The 13,381-nt window shown below is 36.8% G+C and overlaps 1 protein-coding gene and 1 pseudogene across 4 annotated transcripts in view; one reads left to right on the forward strand and one right to left on the reverse strand.

The window, feature by feature from the left end:
- Positions 1 to 2,765: 2,765 nt before the first annotated feature.
- Positions 2,766 to 13,381, forward strand: part of LOC146466312 (uncharacterized) — a 29,589-nt gene continuing 18,973 nt past the window's right edge. For 3 of the 4 annotated variants that reach the window (XM_085127448.1, XM_085127451.1, XM_085127452.1), the window contains exon 1: positions 5,627 to 5,729. The gene's annotated coding sequence lies outside the window, so the exon portion shown is untranslated. Of the gene's footprint in view, positions 2,854 to 5,626; positions 5,730 to 13,381 lie in introns of those variants that run through there. The other variant, XM_085127450.1, reaches the window with a different exon arrangement.
- LOC146466313 (uncharacterized) lies at positions 8,632 to 10,492 on the reverse strand (annotated as a pseudogene).

Below are 13,381 nucleotides of genomic sequence, written 5' to 3' on the forward strand. Positions count from 1 at the left end.
GAACAATAAAACAATTCTCCTGATTAATCTTGCAGAATATCCCCTGATTTTCACAAACTCGGCCTACGGCCCCGTCGGCTAATTAAGCGATATCGCAAGATAATTGTTAAACATCAGTTGCGTCCAAGGACCTTAAGCAGCGACGACGACGACGTCAACGAGAACGTCAGAAAACAATAGTTTTAATTAGCAAAACACTGGCTCTGCACGTGCGTCATACACTTTGGTACATTTCTTTGTCGTCCTCTGCAAAACAACAACGTGAAATGACCAAATTTAAGGTTTTATGGAGAACGTGAAAGCATGATGATTAATTTTCTTTTCTCTTTCTGAACTTTAAAGGCGCCCCTACGACGTTAGCTCCTCGATAGTTCGGCTACATTGCACAAACTGAGAGAGTATTTAAGTCATCGCGAATTTCAGTATTCAGAAGACGCGAAGGTAATTTTTTAAGTTTCGTCTTCGTCTTCGTCGTCGTCGTCGTCGTCTTTGCTTAAGCTCCCTATCTCTGAATTAGTACACGCGGTGTGACTGAACAGTTTTGGGGGCCGTACTTCACTGTACGGCCCGCTAAATTTGAACTTCAACTAGTTTACGTTCCCGCGCGCCCGATTATTAACCTCAGAGATATACTGATAAATATCTTACTTACCTCGTTTTCTCGGTCCGCACTGTAAATTTCGGATCCTAGTTTTTTCCCGTTGGTTTATGACCCAAACGCGAAATCAACGCGGAAAAAACTCGGTCCGTAACTTACAGTACGGACCGAGAAAACGAGGTTAGTAAGGAATATACTGGGACGGTGTTATAACGCGTTGAATAATATCTATGTGGAAATATGGCTGATTCACTTGGTACGATATCTCCCAGTTTTAGCCGGTGTATATCACGTCAATCGAAGGTACATAACAATATTTTGAATGATTAAAAGCACCCTAATTTTGATTGTCTTAAAATTATTGAAAATAAGAATAAAAATCGTAAAGTAGGGAACGTTCTTTTCATGCGCCACAAACTGCATAGAAATAACACCAATTATTAAAAGCTGGATCATGCTGTGCGCCTCGTTGGCTATCTATCATCCCGTATCCAACTTGTGCTCGTGGAATAATTATTAATAATTTAATGCTGAGACGAGCAAACTAAAAGGGGTGCACTACGTACCATAGCAACTATACTTGACCGCGATAAAATTACGAAAAGAGGAAAGTAACGGCAGGGTGTCCTAATTTATTGATTAGGGAAAGCTGAATTGCTATCCAGCCGAGCTGTACTTAACTTGATTTATTTTTGTGCCGCTTACTTTTTCAGATACACCGCATTCACGCACGGAAATCATAATTGGCGTGAAAAAGCGTTTTACAAGTCCGCTTGTTTAAGACCTCTCGATGTAACTTACAAGGCTTGATTGTCTTAAACATCGCTGTTTTCTCTGTTTGCATATTGACTTCCGAATTAACCGCGGCCGACATGTAAAAAATCTTCCCAACTCTATCGATTTTAGGGCTTCATACCTGATGCAAATAGACTGACAGCATGCAAGCAATAAATTTTTTTCACATTAATTAAAATGAAAAGTTTATTGCGCCATAATAGTAAAATATCGAAAATTTATACTGTCACGCTGATTGGTGAATGTTGTTTTGCATAATCAGTGGCCTCCAGTCATTTCCGCACCGCAAAGTATACAACACGGACGTTTTTTGAAGAAGGATTGCTTTTTCCTTAGTCTGTTCACCATTTATCTCTATTTGCTAAGAGCTTGAGTAGATGGCGAATTGGTGTTATAGGCGACTAACTTCATTGTCAGTTGCGGTGAATACTATTCAAGTTAGGGCAATGATTGGAATATTCACTCGATCAACTGTCAGGCCATTAATTAATATCCTAAAGTCAAATATACATGTAGTAAATATTGTTCATGTAGTTACTGGGTCGGTTTTCGACCAGTTTTAATATTTTTTCTACGGCCTGTAATATCTATTCAGAAGTCCTATATTTCGCCTAGGAAATTCGGACTGAATTCTGAAGAAAAATTAGCGTTTTCATGTGTGCATCATTTAGTAAAATAGGAAATTTAATTCCTCCTGTTTTTGGAGGGACAAAAAATGTTATTAAGGTTTAGCTAACATTTTTGGCAAGCCAAAAGCTGCCTGCTCGTTATTTCACGGAATAAAATTCCGGTCGTAAAAATTTTTGGCGATGTAAATTTTCAGTTAAAGAAACCAAACAAATCAGTTTGTGTTATCTTATACAAATTTGCCTTAAGAGGGTAAAAATTATGTGTAAATACAGGGAAATTATGTGTAAATACAGGGAAAAGGTTTTCACTATTTTGCTCTGACGCTCTTTATGGGTGATCCTGAGTTCGACGTGACCACAACTTCACCGGTGAATCGACTTCTATTTCCACATAGACAATAAATTAAAACTTTCGAATGTGTTTTGTAGGAACAAAAGCAGCCGATATCTTTTTTTGTGTGTATTGTATGACTGCCATTCTTATTGTTCGTAGAAGCAAATTAAAGGCGAACAGCTTTTGATGGATGCACTGATTTTTTTACATTTTTATAATCTGGATGCAAGGCAAACTAAACTCGATAGACACAGAATTTGCGAAACATTTTAAAGATTCAGTAACAAGCGTTTTGACTAGATTCTCTGGTCACTCTAGCTATTCTGCGAGTTTCCTTGGCAATATTAAGTTTTCTTAAGTAACGCAAAATACATTAACTGCACAGGAGATGAATATTACGTTTTTATGAGTTTAACTGAGCGACAGTTCATGTTGCTGTAGACTGGAAAAATAGTTCATCTTGCGGATTAAACGAAGTATACAGTAACTTGAAAAAGGTAAGTCAAATTATGAATATACAATCAAATGTTGGCAGTTTAGCAAATGTCAAAACTATCGCATTTTACGTTCTTCATCGTCCTTATATCACTAAAGCGTGTCAATTATCATGATATTTGTCAACAGAGGTGCATGAACTAACTGCAGTAAATTTTAGGGAGCGAAGCTTCTTTGTTAATATTTTTGGTGCTGTTGTAAACTGCAAAATCGCGGCGACATTCGTTTCTCGTACCCCAAAAGATATTTATCTTTCTCCAAAAACAGGTATCAATTTATGTTATGTAAAGTTTAAAGGAAAATTATACTCTTATTCAATTGAATCTGTTTATGTGAGGCGATTAACACAAATATTTAACCGAATTGATATCAACCATTTGCTAGGTTTTCGGGTATGAACATGTACTTCAGTTGGCTTTTAAACTTCCTTTGAGCTAAGGAAATCACAATTTTTATTTTAATAGACCAGATAAAATGGCCAAATTTATATTATCTCCTCTTATTATATGGCTGGCTCTACGGGCGGGCAAGGTAAGTCAAATCCTACGCTGTAATTGGCTACCCGAGCGGGCAAGATGGAGCTCTGATCTTGCCCGCTCGGGATTACATGTTGCTCGTTCGCTCGGCATCGAAAGTTTAACCCACGAACAATGCAACTTTTTCTTCGATTTTCTTGTTGTTCTCGGGCAAAACGCTGACTAAACTTTTCGGAAAACTCTCAACATTTACCTAAAGGAAAAAGGTGTAATGTAAATATTGTTTTAAGCTTAAATGAATTCAAATGTGACGTTGAATCGGTGAGTTGCTCTGTAGGGGGTTAATTTTGTAAAACTTGTTGTTCATGTTTGTCTCAAGTCGAGTACTAAGTTGATTAGTTCTACCGCTTTGCAGCGGACTCTACCTTACATCCTAGTGTAGTGATAATTCGTTAAATGTTTAGCGCAGTTCAGAAAAGTGTTTTCTCAAGTTCGCCAGGCGAAGCTTGCGTTTTCAATAGGCCTTATCACGGTTTTCGACGCCATTTTGACGGGTAGGCAAACAGGCTTGAAATAACAGTGTTTGAATGGAAATCCGATGTCAAATAATTTTCATAAAACATAACTTCTGAAAAGTTCATGAATTAGAAACTTTTGGCACTAGAAAAAGGATTTTAAGAAAAGAAATTGGAGGAATAGAGCTGTGCCGGAAAGCGTCCAGTCGTGTTTTGAACTTTCCATACATTTGCCTGTATAGCGAACCGCCGTGAACTGCTTCTAAAAATAGGTCGCGGAAAAAAATACAGGGAAATGAATGGAAAATTCAAAACACGACTGGACGCTTTCTGGCACAATTACATCCCTCCAATTTTTTTTATTTAAAATCCTTTACCTAGTGCCAAACGTTTCCGGCAATTCATGAATTTTTCAGAAGCGATGTTTTATGAAAATTATTTGACATCGGATTTCCATACAAACACTGTTATTTCAAGCCTGTTTGCCTACTCGTCAAAATGGCGTCGAAAACCGTGATGAGGCCTATTTATTTGCGTCTTCAAGGCTTGTTATAAACAACAAAATCTTCTCAATACTCCGCCTAAGTTTTCTAATTTACCCGCTCTATATCTCGGCTGATGTTTGCATATGTTTGGTATATGGCCGGTAAGCCAATCAGGTCCCTGGAATTTGCATTATCATAATAAAACAATGATCCAGTTTTTGACAATGGCTGATATTCTATAACTGAATTTGTGTGTCGTCCGTCATGGCTTCAGCGGCAATGCGCAGAAAGTTATGTGGGCTCACTTTGTCCGATGCTATTGTTTGCCCGACGTTAAGCCACCGAACGTTTTGCGTGACAAACACGATGCTGGGAAAAAGTTTGATTGTTTAGCTAGGGCTTAAGAGAAAATCGGAAACAAAGGTTGGCAAAACAAACAAACAAACAAACAAAAAAACCCGTTAAATTATTAGAGAAGAACTTGTCAAATTATGGCTGTGAACACCCTCACAATGTGATTGGCGCGATTAGCTTGAAGGGCTTACATTATAAGCGCTGATGAAACCACACAATTGTATTAAAGCCAGAAGTTAGGCTAGCCATATGTTGGAACACTCACTGACACCCAGGTTTGCTTCTTTTGACCTTATTCTGGAATAAGAATAAGCCGAATAGCTGTTTTTATTTTAATTTCTCTTTTTAAGAAATTTGGGAGGCCAATTCTGCAGACTATCGCTGACACAGGAGCCGATTTAAAACTCGTCTCGTACTCCAGTAACTACTAAAACCTTTTATGGGGGATTTCTTGTCATTCTTGTATGTATTCCTATTCCGAAATAGGGTCAATCGAACGCACTCTTAAGAACAGGAAGCTAACGACAAAAACATTTAAAAACAAAATTTTCAAGCGACAAACATGTCAAATTAGAACTGCTTTTATGAAACAAAATATCAAATTACTAACTGTTTTAAAAAGAAAAGAATGTCAAATTATTGCAATTATCACACACACAAAAATTATCAACTTTGATAAATTCACTATTTAGTCCACGTATTTAATAAAGCAGCTGTTTTAAAACTAACGAATGATGAAAACTTCTGAATTATACATTCGATATACAAGTCAAATACAAGTCAAATTTGCGACGAAGTGATGGACACATACTTGGCGTGAAAAAATCATTTCTATGCAACACTTACCGCTATTATTAATTATACAGTTTTATAATAAATAAATATTTACAACGTGATTTCAACGTTTCACGCATGCTCATTTTTAGACTAATTTAGAATTCCATTGTCTTTTCACCAAGGAAAGCGTAGCGTGTTTGAAAACCTTCTCTCTCTAATTCTACTCGAAGCTCTTCCTCATCGATAGAGGTTCCATAATTGCTTGTGAAAGGTAAGCAATGTTGTTAAATTGGCATATCTATTAATACAACGAGAGCGTTTTCCCAGACAAACTTTTGTTATAACTATGAATATATGAAACATATATTTCAACTGCGTGTCAACGACTAAATAAAGATCCTCGCAATTATTTACGCAACTTAAGCAGTTGCGGAAGGAAAGCATAAAAAATTCAGGCTTGAACTTTCTTTTCGCAACTGTTTAAGTTGCGTAAATAACTTCGAGGGCTTTTCTTCTATTTAAACTTTTATTGTATTAATCTCCCGCTGAATTTTATTTCTTAATAGACATTCTCATTGTTCGCGTGCAAACAAGAAAGAGAATTCTAGCAAATGTATGGGATTTTGGCCGACTTTGAATCGAAGTATTAAACTCTGCTTTGTTTAATTTGTCGGATTTTTATCTTTTAAAAGGTGTTTGTACTAAGAGTATTTCGTCAGATTCAGGCTATAACGCCTACAAACAAAATTATTTTTCGCGATAGTCAAATTTTGAAAGTATAATTATTTCTAAAAATGGCCGTTAAAGAACGCCACAACGTATAGAATTATAGTTTAATTTCCCAGCAGATGAATGATATAAAAAAAAATTACAAATTTAAGAACGAATTTTTACATAAATTTTTTAGTAATTTTAGCAGTGTTTGACATCAGAACACCTACTATACATCGATTAATACACACACAGTTAACGTAGCGCCAATTTTGAAAGTAAAATTACTTCTCAAATGGCCTTAAAGAATGCACAATTTATAAAATGGTTTTATTTTCCAACAGATGAATGATATAACTGACATATTTAACAGTGACTTTTTACATCTACTTTTAGCGGGATTGCGGAAGTTGAAAGTGGGTCAAATTTCTAATCATTTATTGTAATTTTGCTTGTGTTTGACATCAAAGCACATATATAATGATTAATACACAGACAGTTTACTGGCCCCATAACTCAGAAGCTAAACCACACAGAGCTTGAACAGCGATATAGCTCAATTAGTAAGAACATGCCTGGACTGATCAATGCTATTGTATTCAACGCATAAACATCATATATAAAACTCGATTGAAGTAGTGTTTAAAACACGAACAGCAGAGTTTTAAACATAATAAAACACGTGCTGCGAGTTTTTTTTTTGAACAGCTAGCTTCAAAAACATTCCTGGAAAAGCGTGTGTCAAGAGAGTTCATAACAATGATGTTTTTGTTTCTGTATTTCTTTTTTTTTTTTCTGTACAATAATTACTTTATCTTGTAATCATCTGTTGTAATTATACTTTTCTTTCTATGTTAATTTTATGTAAATAGTGTGAAATAAATGAGCCATGAACCATGAACCATGAACTAAAAAGGTTAGAAATTAGCATACGAGAAAAACATTAAACAAGCATACTAATAAGCGGGAGGTTTCATCGGGTTTTAAAACCACGGCACGTGATGTTTTATCGACCATTTGATAGGTCAATAGGCTTATGAATTATTAATGTATTTTTGAAGAAACATTGTCATGTTCAAAGTGTGAATCGTAAACGATGCGACATGATGGCATTGTGAGATGATCTAACTAGCACGCACACATTTCGTGTTTTTCTCTCCCACATAACCACACGTTCTTTTAATTTCTAACATGAAGAATGCAAATGGATCATAGCTCAAGTGCTTCCCAGAAAGCTGAAAGGTCTTATCGTTCATGATTTATACCTTTTTCGTGGGAACGTTTATTCAATCAAGTGTTTCCCTAAAATTTAAAGTTGCCCCCTTTTCGTCTTTATTCATGTTTTAGAATTTTTAAAAATTCCAAAAATGTTAAGCCTATCGAGGCATGTTTCAAATTACTTAAAACCTCGAAGAGATATTAAAGATAAAACACAGAAAAAAAATTCAGAATAAAAGCATTTAACAAGGATCCTTCTCCAATGAAAATCTCTGCAGTTTTACTGCTTGAGTAAAAGAATTTTGCAATACCATGGGCGTGATTGGATTTGATTGCATCTGGTTAGATTCAACTATTGTGAAGGTGCGAGGCCCCGTAGGTTTTGGCTCGCATCATCCATAGCTCATCGAGTCCTCTTCACGTGGTCACGTGTTGATGATTACGTCACATGACACAATTTATATACATAGCTGCCATATTGGATTAGCTATCTTGGATTGTTCGTTCTCTAGAAAGTCACCTCAGTTGAAATTGAAAAGAATCGATCTCTGAAATAAACTACTATTCGGAAACTGGTATCTGAAAGGTCATGCATTAGATTCTCATCTGGGATCAAAAGCCTTTTTTTCGGGAGTTAAATAGTGACCTATCTATTTATGAGTATGCTTGGAAAACAGCGAATTTTACATAAAAATCCGGCTCAACGTTGTGTCCATTCACATGCATCAAAACGTGATTTCGATGGAGACGTCGCTTGTCGTACGAAAAAAAAATTATGTCAAAATTTGCCAAAGGAAACAAAATGAACAGCGCTGCTAAAAGGCTTGACTGATTGAGACATTTACCCGAATTAAGTTGATAGGAAGGTTGGCATCCGATCCTCTTCCCCTTCAGTATATTCCGGAAAGTTAATTTTAGAACCATAAATTTCGTTTTTTTTTTTTTTTTTACTTTGGGCAAATTGGTAATTAATGTGCATTAAATGTAATGTTACTAAAAAAGAGAAAAAAAAAAAGAAAAACATGGTTGTGCCGGTCGTTATATTCTAAAAGTGTGTGACGATGAGTTTTTCCCGGTCGAGCGCACAGGAGAGACAAATTAGACTTCAAAGGCGACTTGACAATGTATCGAGGGAAAATTAGCTTGAGAGCACTCGCTCGTTTGCAAGACAGAGCTCGTTACAACTCTTAGGTACAGGGATCTAGCCAATTGGAACTCGTCGAACAGCAAAGAATAGACAAATCTTTAACCCAGCATAGGTTTATTCAGCAGTGCAGTATTAACCAGGAACATAACCAAGCTCGCAATCATGAATGGAGCCTGAATGGAACGTCGATGTAACCGATGTAGCCGATTTACAACAACATTGTTAGCCTTGTGCTCACATACTTATTGATTACAAAAGGTCAAAGTACTTTCTTTTGCTCACATGATTTGATGGTGTAATCTCACGAGGACAAAAACAGAACTTTCACGTGCGCTTAATTGTTGAGAGTTCCTTATTAGGAGAGTACTTTTCCGGACTACATCTATAACAAAAAATATCGAACTTTGATTGCGAGAAAGAACGTACATCAAAAGAACTGCTGAGTCGTAAGATTACAGGAGAAAGGTTAAGGACTCGCGTGATCGAGCAAAGTACTTTTAGCAAAATATGCAATGTGCCATGTACACGTGTCCAAGCCGAATGTCGAACTAGGATAAATTAAAATAAGAGCTCTTTGTTTGAAAATCCTATGCTGGTTTGTAATTAAAGCGGACGATTATAAGCGAAAATTGCATAAGATAAACAGCTAAATATGAAACAGGAAACGCGAAAACAAGTAAAATATCGATCGATGAAACACATATCAAATGGGTTGTTAGTAATGCGACCGAGAATGTCCACTTCTCGTGTTTACATGCTGAGTTGATTAAATATTATTTTCAAAACCTCAAAGCAATTGTAACTACCTGACTATTTATTCTACTCCAAATGCAAAGCTTTTAAAATGCGCTTGCCAAAAGTTTTAAAGTGAAACGCGAAATCTCTCGTAACATTCGTCCTTCCCTAAATGGAGGCGTCCTCGCCGAGCAAAATAAGTAACACTAAAGTTGTTGTCTGAAAGCAAACGAATGAATGGCAATTTCTTGATGTAGTTATAGCTAACTGATCAAAACACTTAACTGATTACATGTGCAATAATAGACTGCGAATAAGACGATTAAATATAGAATCTAATATAAGAACAAGTGGATAAAATTCGAGCAACTAGTGGGTAAATGCGAGTAAATATGAATGGCTTAATACTAAACATGGCTAAATATGGTTTGTTCTTACGCGTGCTTAAAGTCCAATAGTACAATTCGTTATTCAGTAACGAGAGCCTCAAAACTGTAGCAACTACAATAAGCTATAAATTTTCTGTCCCCACAAGTAATCAGCAACAACAGTCTTTCATGTGTCCAAGGTAATGCTGGCTCGAGATATTTGATAACAACAGGATTACTCGAACCATCCGTCTTCTTTAAGTTTCGCAGGCGGCGGCGGTGGTCCTTGTATTTCCTTAAAGAAATCAATCACATCTCCTGCCATCCCTTCCTTGACTGCGTTTGCTTTTTCATTCTTCTTTTTTACGATTTCATAGATATGTTTCTGGGTCGTCAAAACCCATTCTGTAGGATTAGGCAGGTTGAGTTCCATCGCCTTCCTTTTGCATAATCGTTTCCCAACCTTTTCTCGAATTCTATTCTCTGTGAAACGATACGGAGTGGTGTCAACCGCCCCGATCCGTAATACAAAAATCGTACTTGCATCATGAAAATTTTTCTTCACTTCGTTCTCTACTTGCTCCATTCTATTGTTTCCACCTTCTGTTGTAACACATTGTGTAAATCCAACTTTGCATAATTTCCACTGCTCCCTTCCTCTTTAAATGGAAAAGTGCCATGATTAAGGACGACACCGTATATATGAGGAGGGTATGTCTCTCGGCGAATGTAATCTCTTAATCTAGGCACGTTGTTTAGCTTTTTCACCAAGTTATTTCCATTAGTTCCCTGCCAGAACCATCTGAGAAATGTTTTTTCGTCTTTCGGCCATTCGCTCGCCATTACGGAAATTTAGGTTGTGACACTCGCAACGTGCCAAAAACAAATATAAACAGAAAAATTGCAGCATTTGATTGGATGAAACAAAAAACAATGTCTGTCAATGACTGTCATGTGGCAATCGCATGATCGGAAAATAACAGCAATTTGAGGACTCATTTGATTCATAGGGAAAGTCCCTATGGCATCATAGACTTCATGTTTTTTGCCGAGAAACATATTCAACAATGCATAACAGCTGCTTCGGTAATAAAGTTTACGAACGTCACCCGCAGGTCACCAATTGAAAGCATATTAAATACTAGTGATTGTATGGCGTTAAAATTCATCGTAAATTTATTTAAAGAATAATATTCCCTCGAAAACCTACAATAATTACAATAAAGTGTGAGAAAGCTCCGGATGTGTTTTGCTGTGTTTCTATGACTTCTCGGAGCTCCCGACAGCCGTTTTGAGCGGTTACTTATCTCCCAGAGACTGTTCCACGCGCGGCATATTGTACTATAAAGTTAACCATTCAGAAGGTTTGTAAACATGAAGTGGGAGATAGCAAGGGGTAACAGGCCTGCGCGACTTCTAACAATGGAAACATTTTTGATGTGTAACCTCTTTATATTTTTGCTCTGACAAGCATGTCATTTAGAGATTTTCCCTTTTTAAAGGAAATTAGTGGTGGCTCTTTGAAGATTTCTCGTAGGAAAGGCTGGTTTTGTATTAAGTGCCATTTTTCCATTAAAACATGTTTGAGGCTGGGCACGTTGTATATCGTGTTTACCAGTGTCCCACAGAGAAAAAAAATTATCGTCAATGTAATGTTTCCAAACTGTAGGTTTTACGACGCTGTAGCAAGCAATGTGGGTTTGCAAGCAAGACCGCGGTTTCGAATCTCTTCAAAGAGCCACCACTAATTTCCTTTAAAAAGGGAAAATCTCTAAATGACATGCTTGTCAGAGCAAAAATATAAAGAGGTTACACATCAAAAATGTTTCCATTGTTAGAAGTCGCGCAGGCCTGTCACCCCTTGCTATCTCCTACTGTGATTTTTTCCAGACAGAGCCCCGTGCTAACGCGTGAAACCACTTAATTAGCACATTAAAACACAGTCTTGTACTGTACAAAATCTATTTAGTCTATCACAAAATACACGCAAATTACACAGCATATTCTGCTAACACCGAGGGTAGAAACCTACCCCATTGTGTATTTTTATTTTAGACTAAAAAATTATCAAAAATTACAAAACAAATGACAAAAAATCTCCCTTAAATACCTCTTAAAAAACACAACCCATAGCTAATGAGCCCACATCGGATCGATATTACAGCAATCTGACTGGCTGGCAAGGACCAATCAGAATGCACCATTTTCGATCCTACCATACTACATTAGTGGCTATAAAAACCCAAAACTGCCATACTATCCGGCGGAACGGAATTGAGTATAACACTCTACCTTTCCCCATCAAAAAATCTTCAAATAGCAACTGACGAGAATCGTAAGATTCGAAACCGCGGTCTTGCTTGCAAACTCACATTGCTTGCTACAGCGTCGTAAAACCTACAGTTTGGAAACATTACATTGACGATAATTTTTTTTCTCTGTGGGACACTGGTAAACACGATATACAACGTGCCCAGCCTCAAACATGTTTTAATGGAAAAATGGCACTTAATACAAAACCAGCCTTTCCTACGAGAAATCTTCAAAGAGCCACCACTAATTTCCTTTAAAAAGGGAAAATCTCTAAATGACATGCTTGTCAGAGCAAAAATATAAAGAGGTTACACATCAAAAATGTTTCCATTGTTAGAAGTCGCGCAGGCCTGTCACCCCTTGCTATCTCCTACTGTGATTTTTTCCAGACAGAGCCCCGTTCTAACGCGTGAAACCACTTAATTAACACATTAAAACACAGTCTTGTACTGTACAAAATCTATTTAGTCTATCACAAAATACACGCAAATTACACAGCATATTCTGCTAACACCGAGGGTAGAAACCTACCCCATTGTGTATTTTTATTTTAGACTAAAAAATTATCAAAAATTACAAAACAAATGACAAAAAATCTCCCTTAAATACCTCTTAAAAAACACAACCCATAGCTAATGAGCCCACATCGGATCGATATTACAGCAATCTGACTGGCTGGCAAAGACCAATCAGAATGCACCATTTTCGATCCTACCATACTACATTAGTGGCTATAAAAACCCAAAACTGCCATACTATCCGGCGGAACGGAATTGAGTATAACACTCTACCTTTCCCCATCAAAAAATCTTCAAATAGCAACTGACGAGAATCGTAAGATTCGAAACCGCGGTCTTGCTTGCAAACTCACATTGCTTGCTACAGCGTCGTAAAACCTACAGTTTGGAAACATTACATTGACGATAATTTTTTTTCTCTGTGGGACACTGGTAAACACGATATACAACGTGCCCAGCCTCAAACATGTTTTAATGGAAAAATGGCACTTAATACAAAACCAGCCTTTCCTACGAGAAATCTTCAAAGAGCCACCACTAATTTCCTTTAAAAAGGGAAAATCTCTAAATGACATGCTTGTCAGAGCAAAAATATAAAGAGGTTACACATCAAAAATGTTTCCATTGTTAGAAGTCGCGCAGGCCTGTCACCCCTTGCTATCTCCTACTGTGATTTTTTCCAGACAGAGCCCCGTTCTAACGCGTGAAACCACTTAATTAACACATTAAAACACAGTCTTGTACTGTACAAAATCTATTTAGTCTATCACAAAATACACGCAAATTACACAGCATATTCTGCTAACACCGAGGGTAGAAACCTACCCCATTGTGTATTTTTATTTTAGACTAAAAAATTATCAAAAATTACAAAACAAATGACAAAAAATCTCCCTTAAATACCTCTTAAAAA

The sequence above is a fragment of the Pavona decussata genome, unplaced genomic scaffold (assembly GCF_977016875.1).
Source record: "Pavona decussata unplaced genomic scaffold, jaPavDecu1.1 SCAFFOLD_145, whole genome shotgun sequence".
Classification (NCBI taxonomy): Eukaryota; Metazoa; Cnidaria; class Anthozoa; order Scleractinia; family Agariciidae; genus Pavona; species Pavona decussata.